The sequence below is a fragment of the Marmota marmota genome, unplaced genomic scaffold (genome assembly GCF_001458135.2).
Source record: "Marmota marmota marmota unplaced genomic scaffold, marMar, whole genome shotgun sequence".
Lineage (NCBI taxonomy): Eukaryota > Metazoa > Chordata > Mammalia > Rodentia > Sciuridae > Marmota > Marmota marmota.
Genome location: NW_026000174.1, coordinates 66,532,662 through 66,548,068, shown reverse-complemented (window position 1 = coordinate 66,548,068; position 15,407 = coordinate 66,532,662). Strand labels below are relative to the sequence as shown.

The 15,407-nt window shown below is 59.2% G+C and overlaps 1 protein-coding gene across 5 annotated transcripts in view; it reads left to right on the top strand.

Moving 5' to 3' along the window:
- Macrod1 (mono-ADP ribosylhydrolase 1) overlaps positions 1–15,407 on the top strand; it is a 142,925-nt gene that overhangs the window by 15,425 nt on the left and 112,093 nt on the right. The gene's annotated exons all lie outside the window — the stretch shown is intronic.

Here is a 15,407-nt window from a genome sequence, read left to right as displayed (position 1 = left end):
CAAAAAAAAAAAAAAAAAAAAAAGAAGAATGGCACCCCGCCAGCCCCACGCCAGGGTGGGTGGGAGGATGACGTGTGGGCCCGGCCCGGAAGCCCAGGTAGATTAATACTGGGGCAGTCGGGCCAGAGGAACTAAGTAGAAGATAATGTGAAAAAGCCCCGGGGGAGGGGGGGTCTGAATCGAGTACCGCGTGCTGCTGCGGGGACTAATTGATTCTTAAGGAGGTGGCCGGAGGCGAGGCGGGTCGGGGAGGTCTTTGTGGGGTCTGGGCACCGGGCTGGCCGTGAAGATCCGGTGGGAAGCTGCGTTTCACAGCGACGAGTGGCCTCACAGGGGGACGGATAAGCCGCTTATTTATATAAACTTTGGCGAGGAGTGGCGCTCGGCTGCCTCCAGTCCCGGGCTCGTGCAGACCTGCAGCCCTCATCCGGCCCAGGCTCTCCAAGCCCTCGACTATCCCCCTGCTGCCCGGAGGGGCGGAGCCCGCGGCCAGGAGGCCGGGACCACTGAGTGGCCACCGAGCGGCCCCCCCCTTCCCCGCTCCCAGCTGTCCCCAGGCCGCTGCGGCTGGAGTGGTGATTTAGAGACCGCCTTGATGGACTGGCAGGCAGGGGGGCCGCAGGGACGCGACTGCCTGGTGGGAAGTGATCTGACGCTAAACTGTCCCCGTAAATCGCTTTATCTGTCACTTCAGATTTAAATGTGTTTGCTGAGGCTTGCCGGCCGAGAGGCAGCGGAACCCTCCGGCAGCAAGCGAGGGCGGCACAGGCCAGAGTGGCAGGCGCGTGGCCGGCAGCGACGGGGCTGTACTTGCAGCTCCTGATCCTGCTGGGCCCTGGCTGCCTCCTCTAGGGACACCAAGCACAGAGAGGGGACGGCCAGGTGGGTCCTCAGCAGGTGGAGTAAGGCCACCGTCGCCGAGGGGTGGGCAGGGTCACCCCATGTGGGTATTCAAGCTGAGGAGCATGGGCAGGTGACAGCCAGAACTGTGAGTGGTGGCCTTTGTCCATTCATCCAGCAAGCCTCCATGGTGGGCCTGCTGGGCACCATGGGGCGCCTGGGCCTCAAACACACTCAACCCCTAATCCCAACCCCAGTGGGGGGGGGCGGAGGGCAGGCAGCAATCCTGCCTGCAGGGCGAGGGGCAATCCTGAAGGCTGCCTGGAGGAGGGGGCACTTGAGTTGGAGTGCAGGCTGAGAGGAACACTGGGCAAGGCCATTCCAGGGGAGAGAGGGAGAGCACTGGCCAGGTAGGTGGGTGGGGTGCTGTGGGCCAGCTCTGAGGGGTTCGGCCTGTGCTGTGGCCAGGTCTTGAGTTGGGGGCACTTGGTCAGTGGTGCTGTGGGCATTTCCCTTGGGCTCCAGCCTGGGAGTGCGTGAGAGTGAGGACAGGAGCCCAGAAGTTGGGGGAAGATCTCCCCCAGGCCTCGGCTGCGTTCACTCCCTGTCCTGTAGCAGCCAGGAAACTGAGGCTCAGAGATGGGAAGCAACTTGCGCAAGGTCACACAGCTTAATGGTGGCAGAGCTGGATGGAAGACTTTCCAGATCCCAGAAGCCGCAGGAGCTGGTTTTCTGGCTGGAAGTTTGCTTCCCAGAGTGGGCGTGTCCTTCCTGACCTCACTGCTGGGAAGGTGAGGGGGGCTGATGTTTGTCATGAGAACTAAACTAACATCTGGGGTTTGTTGGGGCTCATTGACTCCATGAGGCCTTGTGGTGGGCTCCAGCTGCCCAGTTGTCCTGTGTTCTAAGTCCCCATCCTGGTGTGTACCATGGACCCGCAGGGCTGGGCTGCCTGTCACCTGCCTGTCTCTGAGTGTCTCTGTGCAGCGGTTGCCCTCCATGGCCCACATGGCCTGTTTTTGAGGCTGGGACTAACAATGTCCCCCATTTTGCAGACTAGGAGACTGAGACCCCTGCAGGGTCACAGCACCGGTCTTGGATCTGGGGCTTTAGCGGGGAACGGCCGGCTCTGCTTTTACAGCAGCCCTCACCCAGGTCCAGTCTGGGAGCAAGGGGCAGAGAGGATGGGGAGGCAGTTGGGGGGCCTGGGGTCCAGGTGGCCCCCCTCCCCACATTAAAAAGCCCTGGACATCCAGGTACCGCCAGGACGTCGCTTGCACCGCTGTGGGCGGCGGGTGGCTCATTCCACAAGGTCAACCGAGTTACATAAATTCATAAATGACGGATCTCCTGAATTATTGAGATGCCCTCCTGGGCTTGCAGGGCCTGGTCAAGTGAGCTGAGCCTTGTCCGGTGGGCGGGACTTGGAAGGACCCTGAAGGTCCTTGCACCCCAAGGTCTTCCACCAAGCCTCCTGTGTGTTGGCCAGAGCCTCCTGCTGCCCCCAGGGAATGGGAGAGGGACTCGGGTCCTGGACCCGGGAACTCTGTCCTGGATTTCAGTACATGTTTTGTTGAATGACTGAGTAAATGCTTTTGGGAGTTGGGTCAAGTGGCACAGGGACTATGAGAACCAGTGACCTGCTGTGGGACCCCTTTCTACTTCCGCTCAGCCCTCTGTCCACCCCGCTGGGCCAGAGGGTACTGACTGATTCACAAATGAGGATGGTGGCGGACATTTAAGGGCCCTCCCGTGGATCCTCGGCCTCCTTGGGCCGCTGTGGGTGCGAGGTTTAGTAAGACGCAGAGGCTGCCTTCAAGGCCCCTACAGGCCTGGGGAGAAAGACAGGACAGGAACTGAAGCCCAGAGAGGGACAGTGACCTGCGCAGGGTCACACAGCAGGCATAGCAGAGCCTGAGCCCAGACTCCCCAGACTCTTGACTCTCGGCTCTGGGCCACTCTCTGTCCCTTTTCTCCTCGTCATGGTCACTCGTGTCAGAATGCGTGTCCCGGGCTCATCCCACCATGGAGTGGCCGCCTGCTCCTGCATGAGCTGAGGGCCCCCAGGGCGTTCTGTCTAGCTCCCCCCACCCCTGTCCTTGAGGCCACCTGGCCTCAGCGCCCGCACCTGTGCTACGCCTGCCCGTGTCCCTGACGTGCTGTCCGAGCACTGAGCTGAGCAGGCCTGAGCCGGGGGATGTATGTGTTTTGAAATTAATGGGGACCATTAAACCGGCCAAGCATGAGAAGGGCTGGCGCTGCAGCCTTGGCGAGCTCTCCTGGAGGGACCCGCTCTCCTGGAGGGACCCGCAGAGCTGGGCACGGGGCTGCCGGTGGCCCCAGGACTCCCCACGAGGCTGTGGCTTGCCTGCCTGTTTAAGAGATGGGCACCCTGTCCCTAGATGAAGAGGTCTGGCCATAGCCGCAGGGGCAGCCAGGGACTCCCGCCCCGGGCTGTGTGCAGGGACATTGGTAGATGGGTTGTACTGAATCTTCGCGCCAGACCCCTAGGGTGGGCTCTTGCACACTCCAGACCCAGATCCCGCTTCCTGGGTGAGTCCTGGGCTGGCCTCAGGGACACAGCACAAGCTGACAAAGATTCAGGGGATCCAGCCCCTGGCTCCTCACCTCCCATGCCGTCTGTTGGGTCTCCATAGTGGGACACCTTGTAATTTGGACTTGGAGACTTGGGTACAAGTCCTAGCTTCCCTGTGTACTAGCTGAGTGACCTTGGTCAAGTCACTGAACCTCTCTGAGCCTCCTCTTTCTTCTCTGTAAAATAGAGACAAGAGTGCCCAAGGGAGGACCCACCCCTGGAGTTGTTTGGTGGGCGCCATCCTTACAGGGCTCAGGTGGCCTGGGCTGTGGCTGCTCATGAGACAGAACAGAGCTAAAATCCGGTTCTGCCACCAACTTGCACAAGTCCTGTCTTCCCGGGTCCACCTGCCAGTTTGCTGACGCTGGGTCTGGTCCCTGCGGGGAGCCCCGGGTGCCGGCGCTGTGTGTCCTCGGAACAGCCAGAGCGGGCAGGGGCTACAGACTCGCTAGGTTTGGGGACCCTGAGGTGGACGCGGCCCGCGGGGTAGGCTGCTCTGTCGCTGGCGGGCAGGGAGGGGCCCTGCTATTTATACCCAGGCGGAGGCCGTGGGGCGGGGCGGAGGCCAGCAGGGCGCGCGGAGTGGGGCCGCGGGGGCAGACACGGCGGGGGCGGTCCTCCCCTGCAGCCAGGCCAGGCCAGCCCACGGCGTGACCCCCCCTCCCAGCAGCAACAGGTGGCCCCTGCAGCCGTCCTGTCCCTCCGCCCCTCCTCCCCCTCTGGACACTGCAATCGCCCGGGAGAAGGAGCGCGGCGCGCACGTGGCCCCGCTGCCAGCCGTCCCCGCGGCGTCCCCGCGGCGGCCGGGCTGTTATTATTGCCGCCTGGCTGTATTTCACGTTCGGCTTAAACACCATCAAACGCCACGTCCCTTTTGAAGAGCAAGAGCCACCTTGCTGAGGATGTGGAGGAGAAGCAGGAACATGGAAACCTACGAAGCAAATGGCCCAGAATTGACATTTGCGGCGGGGGCTGGGCGGCGAGGATTGTCACAGGAGCTAAATCCTGCGGCGGCAGCGGGAGGCAGCCTCCCCCGGAGGCTCAGGCGGGCATTTGGCTGGGAGGGGGCCTGGCCCGGGCCCTGGGAGGGAATTCTGCGGGTCAGCTGGCCACCTCCCAGTCGGTGACCTGGACTCAGCCTGTTCTCTTCTTAATTTAGAGGCGGGAGCCACCCTGGTGCCAGGGAGGGCTGCTGGGACCCGAGGCTCTGGGGGTGGGAGGGTGGCATGTCAGGGTCAGACAGGACTCAGCTGTGTTCAAGTCCTGCCCTGGCCACCGGGAGCCCTTGTGACCTTGGGCAGGAGAGCCTTCCTCCTGAGCCTCAGTTTCCTCCTCTGTGAGCCTCCGAGTGAGCCTTCCCGAGGTGCTGACAGGCCGTGGGCGGTGCCTGGGACGCCTGACAGGTGGTTGGAGCTCAATAAATGGTGACTGCTGTTACCCAGGAAGTGGGCGTGTGAGCTGCCATTGATTTAAAAAAAAAAAATGTTTAACCTACTGATTCCCACTGAAAAATAAGTACAATAGAACCAAGAATCCTTAAACAGGAATGAAAAGAACCAGACCAAGGCTGGGATGTAGCTCGGTGGCAGAACACTCATGGGTTCCGCCCTGGCACCAGAAAAACCAAAACAGCAACCAAGCCATACAGAGAGAGGGCTCTGACTTAGGCATTTATTCATTGACTCACGTTTTTGGTGCTGGGGATTAAACCCAGGGGTTCTACCTCTCAGCTACATCCCCAGCCCTGTTATTTTTGATTTTCAGATGGGGGTCTTGCTAAGTTGCTGAGGCTGGTCTTGAACTTGAGATCCTCCTGCCTCAGCCTCTCAGGCCTGTGCTACCACACCTGATGGAGCATCTCTTTAGAATGTGCCCTGTGCTCTTGGCCATAACTGCAGCCCTTCAGCCTTTCCAACCTACCTCTTGCCTGGTTCCTGGTCTTGGCCTTCTCTCAGCCCTACAGCCTGCTGCTTGAAGCTGGCATCTGGTCTACCCAGGGACCGTGGCTCATGCCTGCCTTGTAGTCTATGCTCCTACCCTGGCTCCAGCCCAGATGACACTTCAAAACTAGAGTGAGTCTGAGCATGATGGTGTGTGCTTTTACTGTCCTAGGCACCAGGGAGGCTGAGGCAGGAGGATTACTCGAGTTTGAGACCAGCCTGGACAGTGTGGTAAGACTCTGTCTTAAAAAAAATCTAAAAAAGAAGCTGGGGTTGTGACTTAGCAGTAGAGTGCTTGCCTAGCATGTGTGAGGCCCTGGGTTTGATCCTTACCACCAAATAAAAGTGAATAAATAAAGTGCCAGGTATTGTGTCCAACAACAACTAAAATATATATATAAAGAGACTGAGCAAGTTTATTCCAACTGAATATGAGATGCAGCTTTGAGCTTCCTAGCAGCCAGTATAAAACGGGAAACAGCTGGGCCCAGTGGCACAAGCCAGTAATCCCAGGCCCTGGGGAGACGGAGACAGGAAGATTGCAAGTTCTAGCAAGACTCTGTCTCACAAATAAAGAAAAGGGGGGCTGTGGTTGTAGCTCACGGCAGAGCGCTTGCCTAGCATGGTTTGGTCTCTGATACCAAAAAAGAAAAAAAAAAAACACCCCACAAAACAGGAATTTTGGTTTCGTAACTCCAAACTTGGAAGCCGATTTAAATTTTATATTAATATTAATGCTTCTTTCTCGTTCTACCCTGTACCTTTTTCTTCACTCTCCTTCTGCATGTGTGTGTGTGTTGCTAGGGATGGAACCCACTGTCATCTTCTCCAGAGACCTCCCACCCTCCCGTGTGGCTTCCCTCCAGCCCCCAGGCCACTTTGCCCTGTCGCGTGCTGCTGTGTGGTGTCCACTGTCTGGTCTGGTGGCGCAGCCTGGCCTCTAGGCCTCTTGTCCTGCGCAGGCCCATGGGGCCTGCTGCTGCGGCTTCTGTCAGATGAGCCCGTGACTAATAAGGGCTGCCCCCAGGGGGGCCGGCAAAATCTTTCCCTCCTTAATATCGGAGTTTAAAAATGTGTCACCATCGATTTGAGGGAAAGACTTGTTCCTGCTGAGAAAAGCGGCCTGGAGATTCGTCTCGCCTTAGGAGTCACAGGCAGCTGCATAAATTCCAACCCACGGGGCTCCCCCTGCCAACGCCAGCCTCGGGCCCTGCCTGCTGCTCCGGGCTGGCACCCGCTCCCCACCCTGCTGCTCCTGGGGCATCTGGGTGGAAGCCCCTTCCCCTGGTTTCTCTCTACCTCCCTGCAGCTGAGCAAGAGGCTGAGGCCCCGCCGAGGCCATGTCATAGGGTGTTTTGATTGCAGAGGGGGAGGGGAGTGACTTCTGGGCATGGGCCCCTAGAAGCCATCTGTGTGTCCCTCCTGGTCAGGGGCACTCCCTAGTCCTCCCTAGTCCTGTTGGTTGCACAGTAGATCTGTCCTTCCGGCAGGGTTTTTAGTCCCAGATAACTTCCGATTTTGTTGCATCTTTTCCCTGAAGGGCCTCTTGGGGCCTTTTGGTCCATCCCCCTGCCTCCAGGTGGGCGCTCTGCTCTGGCTGGCATGGCCTGCCTTTTGTGCCCTGTCCTCAGGGGAGCCCAGCCTCCTGCCCTGCAGCTGCGGGAGGTGTCCTTGCCGTCTTTCTGGCTGCCGTGGGCCCTGGCCACATGGGCGGAGCCTCCTCCAGCACTTCTGAGCCTGGGACAACCAGCGTCGTGACCTGGAGGTGGCTGCTGTTCCTTCTGCTGTCCCTGTTGGGAGGCCGTGGCTAGGGACCTGTAGTGACATGTCTGGGATCCAGTCTTTCCACTGTTTCCTGGGAACTTCCTGTGATGGCTGAGGAGGATTGGGCCTTGAGGGAACCTCTCTGGGTGTCCTCCTGGTTAGTGGCTGGGTCACAGCCCAGGATGGGGGGTTTGGAGACAGCTGAGCTTTCCAGATCCCTACAAAGGCCCCATCTCCCTCCTGCCATTAAGAGGTCACGGTGACTGCTTTGGCGGTCATCACCGGAGCGTGGTGGGAGCAGGACGAGAGCTTGGCTGCCCAGGACACCCACTGGGTCGCCCTCAGCCTGGGTGGCCTCCGGCTCCGGCTGCAGCAGAGGTGACCTTGGCCAGCACCAAGGCTGTGGTCTGTGGCCTGGTCCTGGAGGCTGCCCCAGGTGTCCTGCAGGGAGCTTAGTGGAGGTGGTCCAAGGGGTGGCCCAGGGTTGCCAGCGGCCCGTTTCCTTCTGAGGAGCCATAGACCCTGGGGACAGGGGAGCAGGGAAGGGCTAAGCAGGCAGTTTGCAGTCTTCTGGCTGCGTGGGCCCTGGGAACATGTGCTGAGCGGTCATTTACCACCTGGTGTAGGGAAGTCTGCAGGCCAGCCCTGCGAGCCACCTCCAGCTGCAGAAAGGGCCTCCTGAGGACTCGTGGTGGCCATTACTCTGGGAGAGGAGGGGTTGTATTTTCCCTGTCTCCCTAAATGTTATTGCTTTTACGGGCTTTGGAAATCAGTTTTATGGTCTGCGTTGTTTGTCCACTGAAATGTGGAACATGCTGGCGAGGAGATAAACTCAGGGATGATTTGGGCCTTGAAAGGTCGTTAGGCTGAGGGCAGGGGGCAGGGCTCCAGTGTGACACCCCCAGGCCAAGGTCACACCTTAGGAACCATCATAACTGGGGCTGGGGACAAGGAAAAGATGTACCAGGACTGAGGCAGGGGCGGGATGGTGGTGGAGCCTTGGCCTGAGGCCTTGGGGTCCGGTGCCTCTTGTTGGATGGTCCCCACTGGACTGGCTGGTACGGTGGAAGTCTTTCCATCCTCCTCGACGCCTGACGTGCCAACCAGCTCCCCTTGGGTGCCATCCCGGGAGCCCCGCCAGCCACTGGCAGTGTAGACTTCTCAGTGTGAGTAAAAATAGGCCCGTTGGGTTCCGCTGGCCCATGCAGGCCTGGCGGGGGCTCCCCTACAGGAGGGGCTCCATCTTCTGGCACAGTTGGCCCGTGGGGAGCTGGGAGGGTATAGACCGGGCAGGGGCATCCAGACCTGCACGCATCTTCCTCCTTTTCCTGGGACCAAGGACCCTCCAGGGAGGTCCCAAGGCCCCCAGGAGAAGGCTGCTTCTCTCCTCCCCTCTGAATATGCGAAGAGCTCCTACAAATCAATAAGAAAAATGGGTGAAAGATCTGGACGGGCAGTTCCCGGTAGGAGGAAAACAAACGGCCAGTAAATAAGTACAGGGAGCAGAGCTCCCCGCGTCAGGAAGAGGCTAATTACGTAAGGGCCATCATTCTTCACCCGCCAGGAGGCGGGCACTGGGGGTGTCCGTGCGGGCAGGTGGGGTACAGGGTGGGGGTTGGGTCCCTTCTTGGGTGTTCCTGCCCAGTGGCACCCACCAGATGGGCACATGGAGGTGCTCCCAAGTGCTCACTCTAAGACAGCACATAGAAGTCCTCTCTGCTGGCAGGAGGGCCTTTCCTGTCCCCTCTGCCGCCTTCGCTTCCTCCACTGCACGGGCCACCACCACAGATGCTCCAGTAGGTTCATCTCCAGGTCATCACCGCCCCGGCTCCCTTGCTCTGGGGTCCACTCGCTTCCCTGGCTGTGGCTGGGCTCCTTTGGGGCCTGGCTTTCAGGGGAGGGGAGTGCTGCTTCCTTCTTCTGCCGTGCCACCGCATGGCTGGGACACTGCCGTGCTCGGGGACAACAGATGGAAATAGACCCTGGAGTTGGGTGGATCTGGCTCTTATGGCTTCTGCAAACACGCCTGTGGTCCTCGATTGGGGGAAGGCGTCACCTCGGCTGTGACCTCACCCTCTGCGTGTCTCACTCACACCATCTGGCCTCGGTGCCCCTCCTGCCTTTTCTGATGCCTTCCCTTCCTCCCCCCTCATTCCGGCCGCGTCTCAAATTGCACATTCTTGCTCACTTCCACAGGTTTCAGGGGTGATGCCCACCTCCAGCCTCCGTGGCCAGCTCTCGCCGTCCTCTAGGTCCTGGCTGAGAAGCCGTCTCCAGGAATCTGTCTCGAGCTGGCTGCAGTGTCCCTCTTGGGTGTCCCCTCATCCCATAGGTGCTGCTGCTTCGAGGGGGAGCAGGGGAGATGGCCGGGTGCCCTGGTGTGCTGCACGGTCACGAGCAGTGGTCCAGCCCAGGAGATGGACCCATCAGGGCGCCAGGGCCAGGGAGCCCCGTGGAGCACTTCAGACGCTGGGGAGGGAGGATACGGGCCTGTGGCAGGGCTGCTCCTCTCTGCCAGCTCGTCCAGACTCCCTTATCTGCAGAGCCCAGAGTGGCCCAACCACAGCGGAGCTGCCTTTGATGCGGAGCTCAAGGGGAGAGCGCGAGGAACACTTCACACGGCTGCCGTCCTGGGGAATCTGGGTCTCTGAGTCCTTGAATCATCCTCAGCCCACCCACCCAAGTGGGAACCAGTCAGCAGGAGAGCTCGGCGGGCGGGCTGGCGGGCGGGCAGGGAGCTTAGCTCCTGGGGTCCTCGGCAGCCTCCTCCCTTGGCTCCTCCCATGCACGTCCTCCTTCCCCTGAGGCCCACCCTGGCCTGTGCTGCATCTCTCCTTCTAGGCCCCCAGACAGAGGTAGGGCCACCTTCCTTCCTGCATTCAGAAGTATGGAATGATCAAACCCAGTCCGGGCCACTAACTAGGGCTCACTCTCTGTGGGGACAATAGGGTACAGTCCCGTGGTAAGTGATTAACAGGAAGGCTTCCTGCAGGGCAAGGGGAGGAGCCTGGACAGCCTGGTTCCAGCGCCAACCTCTTTCTTTTTTTAATGTATGTATGTATGTGTATATATATATATATATATATTTTGTGATGCTGGGGATTGAACCCAGGGCCTTGTGCATGTGAGGCAAGCATTTCACCAACTGAGCTATATCACCAGCCCCATTAAATATTTTTATTAGTTGATGAACTTTTATTTGTTTGTATGTGGTGCTGAGAATCAAACTCGGTGCCTCACACGTGCTAGGCAAGCGCTGTACCACTGAGCCACACCCCCAGCCCCAGCGCCAACCTCTTGACACTGCAGCGTTGGGCAAGCTGCTTAGGACCTAGGTGTGGGCCTTGGTTTGCTCCCTTTAAAATGGGAATAAGCGCAGGACGTGGTGGCACAGGCCTGTAATTCCAGCAACTCGGGATGCTGAGGCAGGAGGATCATGAGTTCAAGGCCAGACTGAGCAACTTAGCAAGGCTCTAAGCAACAAGTTGAGACCCTGTTTCTAAATGAAACGTAAAAAAGGGCCTGGGGATGTGGCTCAGCGGTTACGCACCCCTGGGTCTAATCCCTGCCTGTGCCAGCCTGTCTTGAGGACAGGTCATGTGACAGATGCCTGGCACCTGGCACCGTGGGTCACGCTGCCTTGCCTCTCACAGATGGGTACCCCTTTAGGAAATCCCCCCTAATTATGAAGTTACAGATCTGAGTGGTCACACGGGGGAGAAGCACATTCATTAGGAGACCAGGCGCATAGCCTGGGCCGTGCCAAGTGTCTCTCCGCGCCAGCTTCCTGAAGACCGCGGTCTCCATAGAGCACATCTCTGAATCTTCCTGGTGGCGGCTTCCATCTGCCAAACACCCAGGAGCCTCTGGCTGGGGAGGGCCTGCGTGGGGGACAGTCCCTCCCTGGAGACTGCCCTGCAGTCCTTCACCCCAGGCTTGTAATCTCAGCTTTAAAGAGGACTCGGATCCCGTCCTCCTGCCCGCTCCATGACTAATCCATTCGCCAGGGCCCCGATCCAAGAGAAAGCTAATTAAAGAATTTCTGCTCTTGGCTCAGCCTGAACTTTGAAGATTCCCCTTGGTCTTCCTGGAGTCTCTGAAAACAGGTGGGGAAAGGGGGTGTTGGAAAGGGCGTCGGATGAGCCCCGAGCCTCGTAATAGTCTTAATCCCCCTAAGCCAGCAGGCATCCAACAGCTTTCCGCCTGCACCGCTGAGAAAGGGCTGGGGCTCCGGGAGGACTCGCGCTGCTGCCCACCCAGCGCCCCAGACCCCAGGGTCCCTGCTCCCTGCTCTCTGAGAACAGGAGGCTGTGCTTCCCCACAGTTACGGTGCTGCAGGGGAAGGACCCGACATTCTCCGGAGAAGTGAAGTGGATGGGGTCCTGAACCTCAAGGCTTGGCATGGGGAAGTCCCTGTGCCCAGGGCCACCGAGATGCCTGGCAGGCCACAGATGCTTGGTGAAGCTGGGCTCTCACTCCGTGCCCCTCCGCTCCAGGGTCCTCCACCTCTAGGACATTTTCTTTCACCAACCAGGAATATTTGTTCTACACTCACTGGTAGAACCTGCGCTCCATGGGTTTGGGGTCCTAGGAGTCCCCTGGGCTGCTGTGTCCCCTGTCTGAGTAGCGCTTGGCACACAGCAGTTGTTCAATAAAGACTTGACTTTGGGGTGCTGGGGATTAGACCAGGGTCTTGTGCATGCTGAACTCCTCCCCAGCCCTTAACACTGACCTCGTGGCTGGTGGCCAGGTGCTTTCCTCACAGAAAATGTCCCAAGGCCAGGCATTGTGGCCCTGCCCATAATCCCGGTGGCTCAGAAGGCTGAGGCAGGAGGATCACGAGTTCAAAACCAGCCTCAGCAACATAGGGAGGCGCTCAGCAACTCAGTGAGACCCTGTGTCTACATAAAATACAAAATAGGGCTGGGGCTCAGTGGTCGAGTGCCCCTGAGTTCAATCCCCGGTACAAAAAGAAGAAAATGTCCTGATGATCTTTGCCTCCAAATGTGGGCAGGCTGCGTGTCTTAGGGTCTGCCCTTCCCGTCGCTCTGAGCTTTGACCAAGCCTGGTGTGACCCTGGGGAGGGTCATGGTGTCTGCTGCCGCCGTGGCCCTGCCCTCACCCGTTTCCCTGGCAGTGCCCGGGCAGGGGACATGTGGATCTGCAATTCTCCTTGCAGCGGCTCCCCCGGTACTTGCCTGCATCATGAAAATAAAAATGATAAAAACCTGCCACTGAATTCTGGGTGGTAGTAAATTACTTAACACCTGAAATAGGTTGAAATGTGGCCACTGTGGCTTTTAATAAGCCATCTCCCGTGCAGCCGCTTCCGCGAGGAGCCGGCAGGGTCTCTTCTCGAGGCATAATTTCATTGCGTCCCAGGCTTGGCAGCAGTGCAAATAAGATTTCACTTCCCCTGTAAATCTCCGAGGGGGGAGCGGGATCTCATCCGTGCTGTCAGTTAGCACTCGAGAGAGCCTGTTTACTTTGCCGCTGGAAGAGAGGGTCCTTCAGAGGGGCTGGACGTGGAGGCCAGCAGGGAGGTGGCCGTGTCAGCCCTGGAAGATGATGTGTGTGGAGGTGGCCGCCATGTCGGCTCGGGGAGCAGGCTTTATTTGGGGTGCCTGAAAGTGGACAGGCCAACGCCACCCAGACCTCCTGAGTCAGAGTTGGGGGGCTGGCTGGGTGGCCTCGGTGCAGCTAGGACCATCCTAAGCAGGATGCCAAGAATCAGCCTTAGAACTTGGGTGCGGGGCTGTAGATCTGGGTGTCAGACTCTTCCCGGGCTTGGACACCTCATCTCCAGGATGTGTGGTGAAGCCAGAGACCCCTCCTGGGAAGGGGGGACAGGAGAAGGGAAGCTTTTGGAACCCAGTGGTAGCCAGGTAGGAGCAGGGCTCAGGAGCAGGAGGACAGCCTTGAGGGCCCTCACTAGAACTGGGACTCTTGGTGGAACAGGTGGAGTTGGATCCAGGAAGCAACAGCCCTGGGCCTTGGGGTGCCCCGTGGCTGTGGGGCAGCCATTTGGAGGTCTTACCCACCCCTGCCCTTAACTTCAGCAATAAGCAAAGCTGAGACTTCTTTGGGCAGGGCAGGTCCTGAAGCTGCCGGGCTGGAGCGGCCTCTCCTGGCATCCGCCTATAGACAAGGTTGGGGGTCTCCAGGGCCAGTGAGTCCCCTGCACTGCCCCAGCACTCATGTCCATCTCCCATCCCCTGTGCTCACTGGAGAGGGCCAGCTCTGCTTGCTCTCCTGTGAGCACAGGGGTCCCACTGCCTCTCAGACCCCCAACTCCTCTTCAGAACAGGCTGGTTACCTTTGGGTGTCCAGAAGGCGGGCACTAAAACCTGAGACGCCCGCTTCCACCCCACCCCACCCCAACCCCCAGTCCTCCCAGAACCTCAGGCTCAGGCCAGCCTGGACCTGGGCCGTGGCAGGGTGTTTGAGAAGTAGCCCTCGTCCTGTTCAGATGCTGCCCCCCTGTGCCAGCCCCTGGGGCACTCGGTGTACTCTGTGAGGGGCACTGCTTGGCTCCAGGCTCTGTCTGGGGGCCCCAAATGCTCCCTAAACCCTGGAGCGGGGCCTGCGCTCAGTAACTGTCGTCCGGCGTCTCACAGAGCCTGCAGACAGCGCAGGGTTGGTGCGTGGAGATCTGCAGAGGACAGCCAGGACGGCCTCCGAGCCCTTGGGTGTGGGCTCCTAGGGCTGAGGAATCCCCCCTCAGCCCCCTGACAGCGGTGGGGACAGCTGTTACCAAGCACACCCTGACAGAGAGGGAAACAGGCACGGGAGGGTGAGGAACAGGTGGAATGGTGGGTCCAGTCCAGTTCTGAGGGTCTCCAGGGCCCACGTGCAGGAGCGCGGGGACACGACCCAGTGGTTTCCAAAGGCTGATGATTGCGAACCCTTCCTAGGCAGAACCTCTGTCAGCTCTAGGGACTGAGGAACACAGTTTGGGAACACAGCCCTTCTGCCCTGGCTTAGGGAGCTCCTCAGGTGCCCCCTGGGTTGTGGCACTGCTGCAGGGGAGGGGCGGGAAGGGGGAGGGGGCCGACCATCCCTGGGGTGGGGGTGGGGTAAAATTGAAGCAGTTATGGAGACGCTGGGATGGCCAGGGGCAGTGGTACTTGGAAAATTGTCCTCACACATCTGCCAGGAGGGGGGATGCCACTGGCCAAAAGGGGTGGCTGGGCAGGGTCAGAGCCTTCCAGAAGGAGGAGATTGGACGCACCCTCCTGCCCTGCCCAGGCATTGAGCTGGTCTTCTCCGTTGCTCTCCTGTCCTCCGCATCCATGGAGACATTTTCAATGCAACCCTGACTCCCCAGAGAAGCCCCTGCCCGCCAGGGTGGTCCCACCTGCCCTTCCGTGAGGCAGGGATGCTGTCTCATCCCAGCCCCAGAACATAGTAGGTCCTCAGTGACTCTCTTCTGGCCGTGTTTTAGAGCAATCCCTTGGCAGCCCCAGAGAACATGCCTCAGGTGAGGAAGCAGGATGGCCCTCCTGGGCGGCCACCTCTCTCCTAGGGAGAAGCTGGTGTGCAGGCTGCCCTTCCCTGGAAGTCCCCTTGCCTGCTGCTGTCTGGAGTGGCCTCCCCTGGTTGGCTCCGGCCCCCAAGCACGACGGGACGGGAGTGGAGGGCTGAGGACATCTGGGGGGCCAGAGAGCTGGGGCCACCCACCCACCACGCACATGGAGAAATCACAGCTTCTTTGGAACAGGAGGAAGAAACTCATTAACCCCTATCCAGACACGAGATCAGATCTAAGGCAGAAGTAATGGGTTTTTATTTTATGTTAAATTTCGCAGAAACTGCTCTTGTTCTCATGAATAACAACCTCCGTCCCCCCAACCTTTCGGGTGTGAGATACACAGATAAGACTACAAGAATTGAGTGCAGCGGACACCTCTGGGGGGCAAGGGGCATCTGGGGGGATGAACCCAGGCTGGTGTTCACTGGGGCAGCTTATTGCACGTGTCCCCAAATGCCTAGACTGCTCTCTTATCTGGGTGCCCACACGGTGGCTGGAGCCTCTTAGGGGATAATCCACAGCTTTGATTAATACATCTCCACGTGGAGACCCTCTCTGAGTCTGCGTCTAGCTGTCAGTCCACCCTGCATGGCTGCTTTAAGACACTTCTGGTGTCACCCGGCCCCCCAGGGTACAGCCGGGCTCCACAGTCCCATTTTCTGTCTTTCTGCAGCAGAACCTTAGTTCGATTCCCATATTTCCAGGGAACTGAGTAACCCCAGTGTCTCCCTCCTGC